This window comes from Paroedura picta, chromosome 3 (assembly GCF_049243985.1).
Source record: "Paroedura picta isolate Pp20150507F chromosome 3, Ppicta_v3.0, whole genome shotgun sequence".
NCBI classification, from domain to species: domain Eukaryota; kingdom Metazoa; phylum Chordata; class Lepidosauria; order Squamata; family Gekkonidae; genus Paroedura; species Paroedura picta.
In genome coordinates, this window is record NC_135371.1 from 5,195,849 (window position 1) to 5,208,651 (window position 12,803).

A 12,803-nucleotide genomic window follows, 5' to 3' on the forward strand; every position below is an offset into this window, starting at 1 on the left:
ATCCTCTGCAGACAGAGACAAGGAGCGTTATCCGGGGAAAGGAGGTCTCATTCACTGGGGAAGGGCAATTTTGTAAGATTTATAAAGGCGGATATGATGAAATGGCCCATTCCACGCACTTATCACTGGCAACTGTTGATAACTTTTGTCTATAATGAAAGGCTAAGAAGACTCTCAAGCAGGTTTCATGGATTATAATAAATAGATTATTAGACCTTACACAACCAATCTCCCCACCTCCTTATACCAGGGGGGCCACACAATAGCAGCCTGATCCATGGACAGCTTCATCTCCCCCGAGGCCTCTCTTTCGATGCTCCCAACTTTGATGCTCCGGAAGGAAAGGTTGCGCAAGATGATCATGTTCACAATGTCCAAGTTGGCTTCCAGGGCCCCATTTTCACCCACATCCATTCCGCCCACAGAAGAGTTTTGAAACTGGTAGCGTCTCAGGAAAGAATGAAGCTAGAATCACAGGGAGAATAGCAGTGTTTAGAAGACAGAAGACTCTTCTACGTACTCGTTAAGCTTAATCCATTTGCAGCTTGATAGTACCCACACAAACACACACACACACACACTTGTTCTTAGCCATTCTGCGTGCTTCACTGCATATTTTGTAGTATGACGTGCTTCCCATGAGAAATAAGTGGTAGCAAAAAATGGTTAACAAGAGCACAATTATCTCTACCTCCCAACGACTGAGGCATGTTAGGCTCAGAGGGAATAAGTAACCAAAGGCTCCCTGGTAGATTGAGGACCCAAATGTGCATCTCCCCAATCCCTTGTGAGCCCATGAACCACTCAACTGGTTGGCCCTCTATGAAATGTTCCACAGCCAGGCCTCACTCTCAAATCTAGAGTGACTTCCCTGCCCATCGTGGGTCACCGTTTATGCTGGTTAAAAGAAACCCACCACCAGAGACCCTGGACCAACCAAGACTTTTTCCAATCATGATGTCTATTCTGAAGGCCTTACTTTTTGGGAAGAATAATTAAATTGAGCATAGATGTGCTTCTGAAATTTAGTTTTAAGTTTTCTGCATTGTGCAGGGGGATGAAGATGACTCAGAAGAAGAAGGAAAGGAATAAGATGATGACGAGTTGGATATAATATGCTGTTTTTCTCTACCCAAAGTAGTCACAAATTGGCTTACAGTTACCATCCTTTTCCTCTCCCCACAACAGACACCCTGTGAGGGAGGTGAGGCTGACAGAGCCCTGAGATTCCTGCTCGGTCAGAACAGCTTTATCAGTGCCGTGGGGAGCCCAAGGTCACCCAGCTGGCTGTATGTGGGGGAAGAACAGGGAATCATACCTGACTTTCCAGATTAGAAGTCAGTGTTCCTAACCACTACCCGCAGCTGGCTTGATGGAGATCCCTTCCAGCTCTATGGAGTCAGGTCAGTTCATAGCAATAAAAACACAATCTTTGGATCTGGAAACTGGGTTTGATTCTCTCCCAACCACTTACAAGCAGTCAGGTGAGCTGGAGCTGGTCACAGCCCTGTTAGAAGCTGTTCTCAAAGAGCAGAAATATCAGGGCTTCTCCTGCCTGCCGTAGGAGGAGGAAAGGAAGGCGATTGTAAGCTGCTTTGAGACTCAGAGTAAGGTATGAAAACCAATTCTTCTTATTATTTATTTATTTATCATACTTCTATACCGTCCTCCCCGGAGGCTCTTAATAATAATCTCTTAATAATCTCTGTGATCAGCTTCCTTCAAACGATGGATTTCTTAACCTATGATCAGATCCTGTTTTTTATTTGGCAGATGCTAGTCTAGCAGCACCGGAGAACCAAGAAGATTGGGGAGGTATCAGCAATTGAGAGTCAAAGTTCCCTTATCAAGTAGGTTAAGCGATCCTTGAATCCTCCGATCCCCCTCTGGCCTCTTCTGCTGAAGACCCTATGAAAATATTTTACATTGGGGTGTTGTTATCCTACCGTCTTGTCTTATTATCCATGCCCGTCACTCCAACCCAGACAAAATAGAATATGGTAAGGAAGATGGTTACAATTCAGTTAAAAAGATGAGGAATAGGGCCCCCAATGGGAACTACAGGAGAAATTTTCTCTTAAATTCACCAGAGAAAAAACATTTCTACAGTCCGAGATCAGCAGTGGAACTGACTGTCCAAGGAGGTCGTGTGCTCCCCCTCACTGGGAGTCTCAAAGCAGCGGCTGGACGGATACCTATCTTGGATGCTTATGGCTGGTCCTCCACTGAGCAGGGGGTGGGACTAGATGGCCCATATGGCACACAGTAGGGTTCAACGATTCTATGAGGGAGTTTCCCAAGAGAGACAGATACGGGACAGGACTGAGACCTTTGCTAAAGTCTGTGTGACAGCCATCTTAGACTAGATGCACAATAATCCTTTCAAAGAGAAACTGCTGGTTGGCATTCTTCATTCATGGGGTTAGTGGATACCTGCCAAGGCTGGATTCGCTCATGTTCTCGTCTTCTTCCTCCAGCCCTCGTTGTCCTCTCAGACCTGGAGGAGTAGGCATCATGTAATGCTTGTGCCACCGCCTGGATGGAGGAGTAAATATTGCAGGCCCTGGGGGGCAGAAGTTCTTTGAGGACCTCCCAGGGCCTGTCTTGCAGCCCCTCTTTCTCTCTGTATCTCCGGCAGCCTCCTTGACACAAAATGGGCTTTGAGTAGACAGGATCAAATTCTTTTTCCACAAACTCCTCAACAAGCGGGTGACATACTTGTGAATAGAGAGACATCCTTCTTTTCTTTGTCTGGGTCTTGACAGAGAGAGATCCATGCATAAGGAACAGCTCAGGGCGGGAGTCACACGCCAAGCTAAACAGATTGTCCAGTAGAAGAGCTGTGATCCAAATTTTACCTAGTCTGACATCCATGGCATTTTCAATATCTATAATTCGTTTTTCAAGATACATTAAGAGGAAAAAATTTCCATAGAACACAAATACCTTAACTTGGTCTTGACTCAGGAATGACCTCAAGCGTTGCCTTCTTTCTGTTGACCAAGAATTTGAATAAAGGCCCTCAATGGATACCCTCTCTTCAAAGGCAACGCAGATGCCGCTCTTGAGCATGAGAGGGGTCAAGGTGACCTTGAACTTTTCCCCACTGTCAGTGTCTGAAGCAAGGAGACCAACCCACGTCCATCGGAAGTGCAGGAGCAGCCTGACAATTCCCCGGTATTGGACTTCTTCCATGGGAACCAGTTGGTAGAAAAAAGGAAACTGAGTTTTATCCTTTAAAACAATCAAATCCGAATCATGATTGACCTAATGGGGAAAAAGACACATTCTGAATTCATCACATTCAATAAATGTCAATCAATAGCAAAGTACCTCATACAGTTTTTTAATTCTGATCCGGGGAAAAACCTTTAACGGCAGGGATCCGTTTCAGCCCAGAGCTTTTCTGGGATAGATTTCTCCGTTTGTACAGATCCATTTCGGTGGGGGGAGGGATATGACCTTCCAGCATCCAAAGTGGAGGTGGGATTCGGTCCTATGGTTGAACTCATCCCCTAACAATCCAAGACTTGCAACCCTCACTAGATCAAAGGTCAAGAGGTTCTTGGGGCCTTTGGAGCTCCAGAATAGATTTCAGGCCCTTGCAGAGGAGGTGCAAGTGTCAACGAGGGAAGAGGTCCCAAAACAAAGTCTAAAACAAGGTGAAGAGGACACGGGGATAGAAGGAAATGGAGATTAGAAGAAAAAAAACAGAGAGTACTGGTAATTGGGGACTCCCTATTAAGAGGAATGTATCGTCATGTGGCTGGGCCCGACCCCGTAACCTGAGAGGTGTGTTGCTTGCCAGGGGTGAAAATTTCAAAACGGATGCCCAAACTCCTCAAATCTACAGATCACTACCCATTTCTGATGGTCCCCATGGGAACGAATGACATGCCCATGAATACCATCGCTCCTATTAAAACAGACTATCAAGATCTAGGGAGGAAGCTGAAGCAAATGGGGATAGTGTCTGGGTGGCAGGTTGACATGGACAGAGAGGTTGTGAAAGGCATTTAGCTGCACTGGATGAGTTCAAATCCCCTGGGTCGGATGAAATGCACCCGAGAGTACTCAAAGAACTTTCCAGAGAACTTGCACAATCCTTGTCCATCATCTTTGGGACCTCTTTAAGGACTGGAGATGTCCTGGAGGACTGGAAGAGAGCAAATGTTATTCCAATCTTCATAAAGGAGAGGAAGGAAACAACAATCAGTCTTGTGGGGAAGATAATGGACCAATGGTCTTGTGGGGAAGATAATGGACCAATCAGTCTTGTGGGAAAGATAATAGAGCAGATATTAAAGGGAGCGATCTGCAAATATCTGGAGGACAATTTGGTGATCCAAGGAAGTCAGCATGGGTTTGTCTCCAACAGGTCCTGTCAGACCAACCTGGTTTCCTTTTTTGACCAAGTAACTGGTTTGCTGGATCATGGAAATTCGGTTGATGTCGTTTTCTTGGATATTAGTAAAGCTTCTGATAAGGTTCCCCATGATGTCTGATGGATAAATTGAAGGACTGCAATCTGGATTTTCAGATAGTTAGGTGGATAGGGAATTGGTTAGAGAACCGCACTCAAAGAGTTGTTGTCAATGGTGTTTCATCAGACTGGAGGGAGGTGAGTAGCGGGATACCTCAGGGCTCGGTGCTCGGCCCGGTACTTTTTAACATATTTATTAATGATCTAGATGAGGGGGTGGAGGGACTACTCATCAAGTTTGCAGATGACACCAAATTGGGAGGACTGGCAAATACTCCGGAAGATAGAGACAGAGTTCAATGAGATCTGAACACAATGGGAAAATGGGCAAATGAGAACAAGATGCAATTTAATAAAGATAAGTGTAAAGTTCTGCATCTGGGTCAGAAAAATGAAAAGCATGCCTACTGGATGGGGGATACGCTTCTAGGTAGCACTGTGTGTGAACGAGACCTTGGGGTACTTGTGGATTGTAAGCAATACATGAGCAGGCAGTGTGATGCAGTGGTAAAAAAGGCAAATGCTATTTTTGACTGTATCAACAGGGGAATCACATCAAAATCACGAGATGTCATAGTCCCTTTGTATACGGCAGTGGTCCCCAACCCCCCGTCTGGAGACCGGTACCGGTTCGTGGATCAGTCGGAACAGGGCCGTGGCTCCTCCTCGTCTCCTCCCCGGCTGCTGCCTTGGGGGCTGCCCTGACACTCTGCCGCCAGCTCACCTTTGGTGCTCTCCAGCGGCCGCCATGGCTGGGGCTCCCCCTTGGCGTGGCACTGTGTGGCTGCTGCTGGTAGCGCCCCCCAGTGGGTGCTGGGAAGTCAGGGGCGCTGGCAGGAAAGCAAGTGGTGCAGGGGCTCAGGTGGCAGCAACATCCCTCAGCAAAAGACTATCCCCCCCCCCCAGGCCTCAGTAAAATTGTCAAACGTTGACTGGTCCCCGGTGATAAAAAGGTTGGGGACCATTGGTATACGGCACTGGAGTACTGTGTGCAGTTCTGGAGGCCTCACTTCAAGAAGGATGTAGATAAAATTGAAAGGGTACAGAGGAGAGCGACGAGGATGATCTGGGGCCAAGGGACCAAGCCCTATGAAGATAGGCTGAGGGACTTGGGAATGTTCAGCCTGGAGAAAAGGAGGTTGAGAGGGGACATGATAGCCCTCTTTAAGTATTTGAAAGGTTGTCACTTGCAGGAGGGCAGGATGCTGTTTCTGTTGGCTGCAGAAGAGAGGACACGCAGTAATGAGTTTAAACTTCAAGTACAACGATATAGGCTAGATATCAGGGGGGGAAATTCACAGTCAGAGTAGTTCAGCAGTGGAATAGGCTGCCTAAGGAGGTGGTGAGCTCCCCCTCACTGGCAGTCTTCAAGCAAAGGTTGGATACACACTTTACATGGATACTTTAGGATGCTTTGGGCTGATCCTGCGTTGAGCAGGGGATTGGACTAGATGGCCTGTATGGCCCCTTCTGATTCTGTGATTCCGTGAAGAATCGCTGGAAACAACATTAATTAGAAAAGATCCCTTCTGTGTACTTAGAATCAATCCAAATTACATTGATATACAAATTTCTTCCTCACAAACTAGCTTTTGCTCCAAAGGGCTCTTACAAAGACTGTCCCTTCCTGCAGAGAGAGTTTCACTTTGTCTCCCTGCTGTTTCCTAAGTAAAAAAAGTATGTTCCAAAATCTTGTAAAATCATCTACAGAGGGATGCAGATGGAACACCAGAGGATCTGAATCTTCTCTCACATCCCTCTCAACTCTCAAGAAAGTTAGTTTTGATCTATACCAGAAACATTTTGATGTCTACCCATGTTTCTTCCGAGACACTGCCCCATCCTTCATTCCTACCTCAGGGATTTTGTAGGTGCTCAAGAGTGTTGAAATGTAATTGGAGATGACAGAATGAGATGATTCGAGAACAGCCAAGATATTATTCTGTCTGCCACATTTGTAGTTTGGAATAGTCTTCTGGGCAGAGTTTAGCATGTCTATCAAAGCCACATAACTCAGACTGGTATGCACAGTGTTCTCATAGATGGTGTAGCCCAGGGTTAAATTTTTCGGTAAGAGCCTGGGATTTTGGTTGACCTCTTGAATGGCTAAAGAGAAGGCAAGGAGGTGCCATTGCAATGATAATTTCCTGCCAAAAAACACATATAAATGTCACATAAAAGTGGGCCTTGCTGAGGCCTTACCTGGCATGTTCTGATGGTTTGCAGTGATGATCACAGTAACTGGGTTAATAGGTGGCAGCCAGGAAAGAGAATATGTATGAGCAAAGTTGAAGCTGCCGTTTAGTGAAGCAGACCTTTGCCCCATCAAAGTCAGGACTGTCTACAAATACTGAGAAGCCAATTCCGCACGGGGACAATGACATACTGCTCATCCAGAGAAATTCCTGACCCCACATGACTTCGACACCGGCCAGGAGCTTCCCTGCCACTAACCTGACTTACGGGGAAGCTGTAGAACAGGGCTTTCCTGTAGGGAGCCAGGGCTCCAAAGGGGCCTCTGCCAACAGATGGCCTGGTGTCATAAGACAGTCCACGTTCTAAGACAATTCACGTTCTGATGGGCCTTTGAGATGCACTACCTTCCAGCACCCTTGTGTGTCTGCAGTGCTTCTGGCCACATGGGGAAAACGGCAGCAGGTGATGGAAGGAAACTCTGAACCACTTCCTCCCAGTGGAAACGCCGGTAGGCAGCCCGATGTTATGCCCTCGGTGCAGAATTCGCCACAGTGGTTCTCCATGATCTCAGGCTGAAGTCTTTCATGTCATAGGCTGCCTGGTCCTTGATATCTGGAGATGCCAGGGATTGAACCTGGGCCCTTCTGCATGCAAGGCAGAGGCTCCTCCACTAAGCCATAGTCCCTGCCTGTTCTGGTACCTGGATGATATATTTTCCAGTACCCTTAGGGGCAGTATCGCAGTGCTGGGGTACCTGTTGAAATGCAGTATCTATACTATAATCTGACTATAATCATTGCAGCTTTGATTTGTTTAAAATTAGGTACACCAGGGCTGCCCGGCTAATCAAAGGGGGGTTGAAATTTCACCTGAAAGATCTTCTCTCAAATAACAACTGGGAATCTGACCTTACCCTTTGAAAAAATGCAAGTCCCCCTGATTCGAACCGAAGGGATGGGGCTTCCATCCTCCCCTCACTCATTCTGCGAGGACACTCATCGGATCCTCGTTTTCTCTTGGAGCAAAAATGCTTGGAAATCATTCTGCTGGGGCTCTTGGCTAGTTGTTCATTTTGGTGTTCAAAGACCTATGAGAATTCGGTGCTGAGCTCACCAAAGCCATGACTTTCATTGCCACTTGGAGAGTCTGAAGTAAGATGCTTCTCCTCCAGACTCTTGGCAGTGGAAAGAGCCAAATCTGCTCCTTTCTTAGATGCAGGAGACAGAAGTAAATGGCACCCTGAAATCCGGTAATAAGAAAGGAGAATTCTGACACATTACACACATTTCATTGTTTCCCCAAGGACTGCCTTACCGCTGATATTTTTCAAAGGGAGGCTCCCTGAAGGTTGGCCATGGAAGTTCCCTAACCACAAAAGTGGTAAGGCCAGCAATGAGGTGGTCTCCTCTGCGGAAGTAATTCAAGGGTTCAGGCTCATCCATGGTCCCAGTGAATGGGCATTTGGCACTCACCAACCTGCAGGCTGGAAGAAGCATCAAGAAAAGGCGAAGCAAGACCATTCTTGCCTATGTGCACCTTTCCCCCTTCCCAGAGATGGCTGTCTGAGACTGACAGTAGTTGCACCTGGTAAGACAACGGCTGCTGTCACTGGAGGGGATCACAAGCCTCACACTGACATAGTGTCCCCTCCTGCCAGACAACCCCTGAACACACTGGGAGAAAAGTCTTTTGTGCACCAGACTTTCCTGGCCTGTTGCAAGACATTGCATCACCCTGCTCTTGGTCCTCCTGTTTACATTACTGGTTTCACTGTGAACTTTCGAGAAATCCCAGGAGCTTTGCTGGTCTACAGAATAAATCACCATGATATTGATAATTATAAGGGAACGAATCTGCCCTGGCCTGGACTCTGTGTTTGACCACCTGTGCAGAGAGTGAGAAAACATGTTTCCAAGAAGAGGCAATTGAGTTAGGCCTAACTTTCAGGGCAAAACAACCTTCAGAAGAGGTCACCACGGAAGAAGCTCTGACGAGGGGGATGGGAGGCTTGGTTAAGACCCAGGGGGTCGTTTGCTTTTCCACTGGGTGCCACAACAACCATACCAGGCAACAGTAGGAGCTTAGTGCTGCTGGGAAAAGGAGGACCTTTTTAGCCACAAGGTCCCACCAGGGATGGCCGGTTGCCACCTTGAGAAGCAGTTCAGGCAGATCCGAAGTCCAGTGAGACTTAAGCACAAACTGTTCCTTAAGTGTTCCTTAAAGTCATGATGATCACGCTTTCTTCCTACAACCCACTGAATAGTTTATACATCTAGACTCAACAAAGTCACACTTCCTATTAAATTCTATATTTTCTCAAGTTTTCGTTATGAGATTCAACTTTATTCATTTCTCAACTTTCTTTCCATTGATAAACCCCTGAAATATTCTTTAGGCTTCGAAAAATCCCAGATAAATAGTTTCATCACCCAACCAGCTGTATGTGAGGCAGTGCAGAATCGAACCCAGTTCACTAGATTAGAAGTCCGCACTCCTAGCCACTACACCAAGCTGGCTCGGAGACAGTCTTGCAGGTACGATGACTCACTAGATTGCAGCCTGCTCAGTGATTTTGCTGGGGATACCATAGGTGGGGGAGAAGTCGGGCCTAGAAGGGCCAGCTCTTCCCTACACGCACAGGCTTGTCCCAACATGGCAGTCAATGGCGCCCACAGGGTAAAAGGGAAGGAGGAAGCTATCTGCATTCCTTTGCAGCAGGGCATCAGAGGCCCTAAACTGAACAAGGCCCAGGAAAGGGACGGAACGATGGTAACATCACACCTAAGCGGGGATTAGCCCCACTGCCATGTGAGCACCAACCTGGCCTACCCCCCTGTGGCGGAACCGGCCGCCTGCTTGCCAGATGCCAAGTCTGTGGGCCCTGTTCCAGCCCCCCACCCCTTCCCTGGGTGGGGCCCATCTCTTCTGGCCTGTCACTGCCACCACTCACTGACTGCAATACCCCTTCTCGAGGAACACTGAGACCCCTCGGCTGGGTTCTTGGGTCAAAACCATCAATCTTCGGGTCCCCCCCTGGAGAGTTGGCAACAACACTAACAAGCTTATTACACTAATTACTGGGGGGATTGTGTTTATATCAATTGTCTGTCATTCCGGATTTTGATTGTTGTTGGGATTATTTTAAATCAATGTTATATGCAAATAACCCCCAAAGGATTGTGGGCCTGAGAAGCTGCAGGGAGAAGCTCTCTCCTCTCAGAAGCACTCCTTGGTATCTATTTACCTCTCTGTCCGTTAATGTTTTAGGTTGGGAATCCTGCCTTCCATCTGAATGAAAAGATACCAGAGAGCCAGTTTGGTGTAGTGGTTAGGAGTGAGGGCTTCTAATCTGGCATGCTGGGTTCGTTTCTGCGCTCCCCCACATGCAATCAGCTGGGTGACCTTGGGCTCGCCACGGCACTGATAAAACTGTTCTGACTGAGCAGTGATATCAGGGCTCTCTCAGCCTCACCCACCCCACAGGGTGTCTGTTGTGGGGAGAGGAATGGGAAAGCGACTGTAAGCCGCTTTGAGCCTCCTTCGGGTAGGGAAAAGCGGCATATAAGAACCTTCTTCTTCTTCTTCTTCTTCTTCTTCTTCTTCTTCTTCTTCTTCTTCTTCTTCTTCTTCTTCTGTGAAGGACAGATCTTCCAAGACCGCACAGCTGCAAGTTGGTGCTTCTTGAAAAGACTGCCTGGACAGAAGTCAGAAAGACCGAGGCCCTGGTCTGCCCAAATACAACAGGCCTGAATTGTGAAGCCTTGGTTGCTTTTAGATGTGTTGAATATGGTTCCAAAGATTATATCTGTTGAACTTGGGTTAAAGGTAAAGGTAAAGGTATCCCCTGTGCAAGCACCGAGTCATGTCTGACCCTTGGGGTGACGCCCTCTAGCGTTTTCATGGCAGACTCAATACGGGGTGGTTTGCCAGTGCCTTCCCCAGTCATTACCGTTTACCCCCCAGCAAGCTGGGTACTCGTTTTACCGACCCCGGAAGGATGGAAGGCTGAGTCAACCTTGAGCCGGCTGCTGGGATTGAACTCCCAGCCTCATGGGCAAAGCTTTCAGACGGCTGCCTTACCACTCTGCGCCACAAGAGGCTCTTGTGGCTCTCCGCCACAAGAGGAACTTGGGTTACAGCTTGACATAAAGTCAAGTGTCACAAGGTGGAAATCACACTGTCATAGATGTGAACTCTCTCCCTTCTTCAATTAAAATAAATATTTTTGACATTATTAAAACGAAATAGGTTACATGAGCATGGCTCTTTATCGTTCACTCATGCCCAGAACTAACTGAAAGAAACGATAGATTACAGAACTGATAGTCCCATCTGGGAGTGATGGGAGACAATGACACCCAAAGTGTGTTGTAAAGGGCTGGGGGGGGGGATGAAGTAAAGGGGGGGGAGAAGGCGTCCTTCAGTGCCCACCTTCAATTAGTCGAAGGACCACATGTGGTCCACAGCCCACAGTTTGGGGATCGCTAGCTTAGAGAAAACATCGAGTGAGTTTCACTTAACTGGCCCCACAGAAGGGAATTGTGCCCAAAATACCCCAGAGCTCTTCAGTGGAGGTTGTGAGAGACTCTCTAGTATTCCTAAAAGCTCTTTGTTGGGGATCTGATACATGTCATTTTTCTGATTTTAAGTTTAAGGAACAATCTCTAACATGACTTTTCCTCCTGATTTGAGGTGACTTCTCTGTGTCTGATACAATTCAGACATGCAAATAATTGGTGCATCTTTCTTTAATATCCAATCCTTTCTAGAATTCTTCTGTTGATTGTCCTCAAATTTAAAACCATAACCTGAATATGCTTGCCTGGGATACAAAGGCAAATTCTGCACATATGTAAAAATAACATTAGGCCAGCTCAGTGTAGTAGCACTCAATGGTATTGCGCCTCCCCATCTTTGCTGTCTTCACACTTTTGCTGTCTTGCCTTTGTCTGCCTCCTTTTCATACATCTTACCCTCCACATCAGCTTCTTGAAATGGCAGAAGAGAGCAACATGCCTTATATGCCTGTCAATCCATTCAGGCAACCAATCCCCTTTTCCCATATATTAAAGGTCCTGCGATGCCCACTATTTTTTTTTATTCATATTTCTCCATTGCTATGCCTATGCACCTAATCACAATTTAGATGAACAGAAATCCTTATGGGATCATGAGTCCTGATACCTTTAAAATTAATCTCATTCCTGATTGGAAGGTGGGGGGGGGGGCTTTAGAGAGGCCCACTTTGTGTTACAACTATGGGAAAAAATTCTTCCATTTCTATCTACCTGCACACTTGTCCACCTATTCGTTGCTCCCTCGAGTCAGCCATTTTTAAAAAGACGTTCCTGTTCCCAGGAACAAGGGAGAGGGAGCAATAGGCGAGGGTGTGATCAGGCAGGTGCATTTAGGGCATTTGAGTCTCCACTCCTTCCCTCTGATGGTTGCCTACTGGTTGCTGTCCTGTAGAATGTGCTGAATAGGTTGGTGAATCCACTTTATGTGATTCCCCAACTCCCACTTTAAATAGGGAGATGTAGGGAGCCGGTTACTGCTCAGATGTTGGCGATGTCATATGGAGGTGCCGGAATATAACTATTTCGTAAGGTAAGCATTCCACTAAATATAATGAGTGCGGAAAAGCCTAAAGTGTTCATTTCGTACCTGGAATAAACAGACCTCACTGTCATTCATTCATTCATTCATTCATTCATTCATTCATTCCATTTGTGTGGGCCCTTCCCTGATGGGCGGAAGAGCTCGTTATAAGATTAAAGAACCATTTCAGTGCTGCCAGAGCGATTCCTCAGTGGAATAGGCTTCCACAGGAGGTACTGAGTTCTCTTAACTTGCTTCTCCAGCAATAATGTTGGGTCCCATATGACATGAAACGCTTAACTGAGCAGGCCGTTGAGAATCATAAAAAGGAGTTGTTTTGCTCCCCTCCAACTGCATCCGCTAGTTAGAAGCCTTTTCAATGATTGGGATTGGTTCTATGGTTAAGGTATCTTACTAAAAAGAACAGCATGAGCCTGATTATTTTATTTTTATTATTATTATTATTATTATTATTATTATTATTATTATTATTATTATTATTATTATTATATTTATATTTATATTT

The 12,803-nt window shown here is 46.5% G+C and overlaps 1 long non-coding RNA gene across 1 annotated transcript; it reads right to left on the reverse strand.

Annotated features, from left to right (window-relative positions):
- Positions 1 to 6: 6 nt before the first annotated feature.
- Positions 7 to 6,798, reverse strand: LOC143834191 (uncharacterized). The gene is made up of 3 exons (XR_013229747.1): positions 6,686 to 6,798; positions 2,434 to 3,267; positions 7 to 465 (listed from the first exon to the last, which is right to left on the reverse strand). It is a non-coding gene; the product is annotated as an uncharacterized LOC143834191 (long non-coding RNA).
- Positions 6,799 to 12,803: the final 6,005 nt, after the last annotated feature.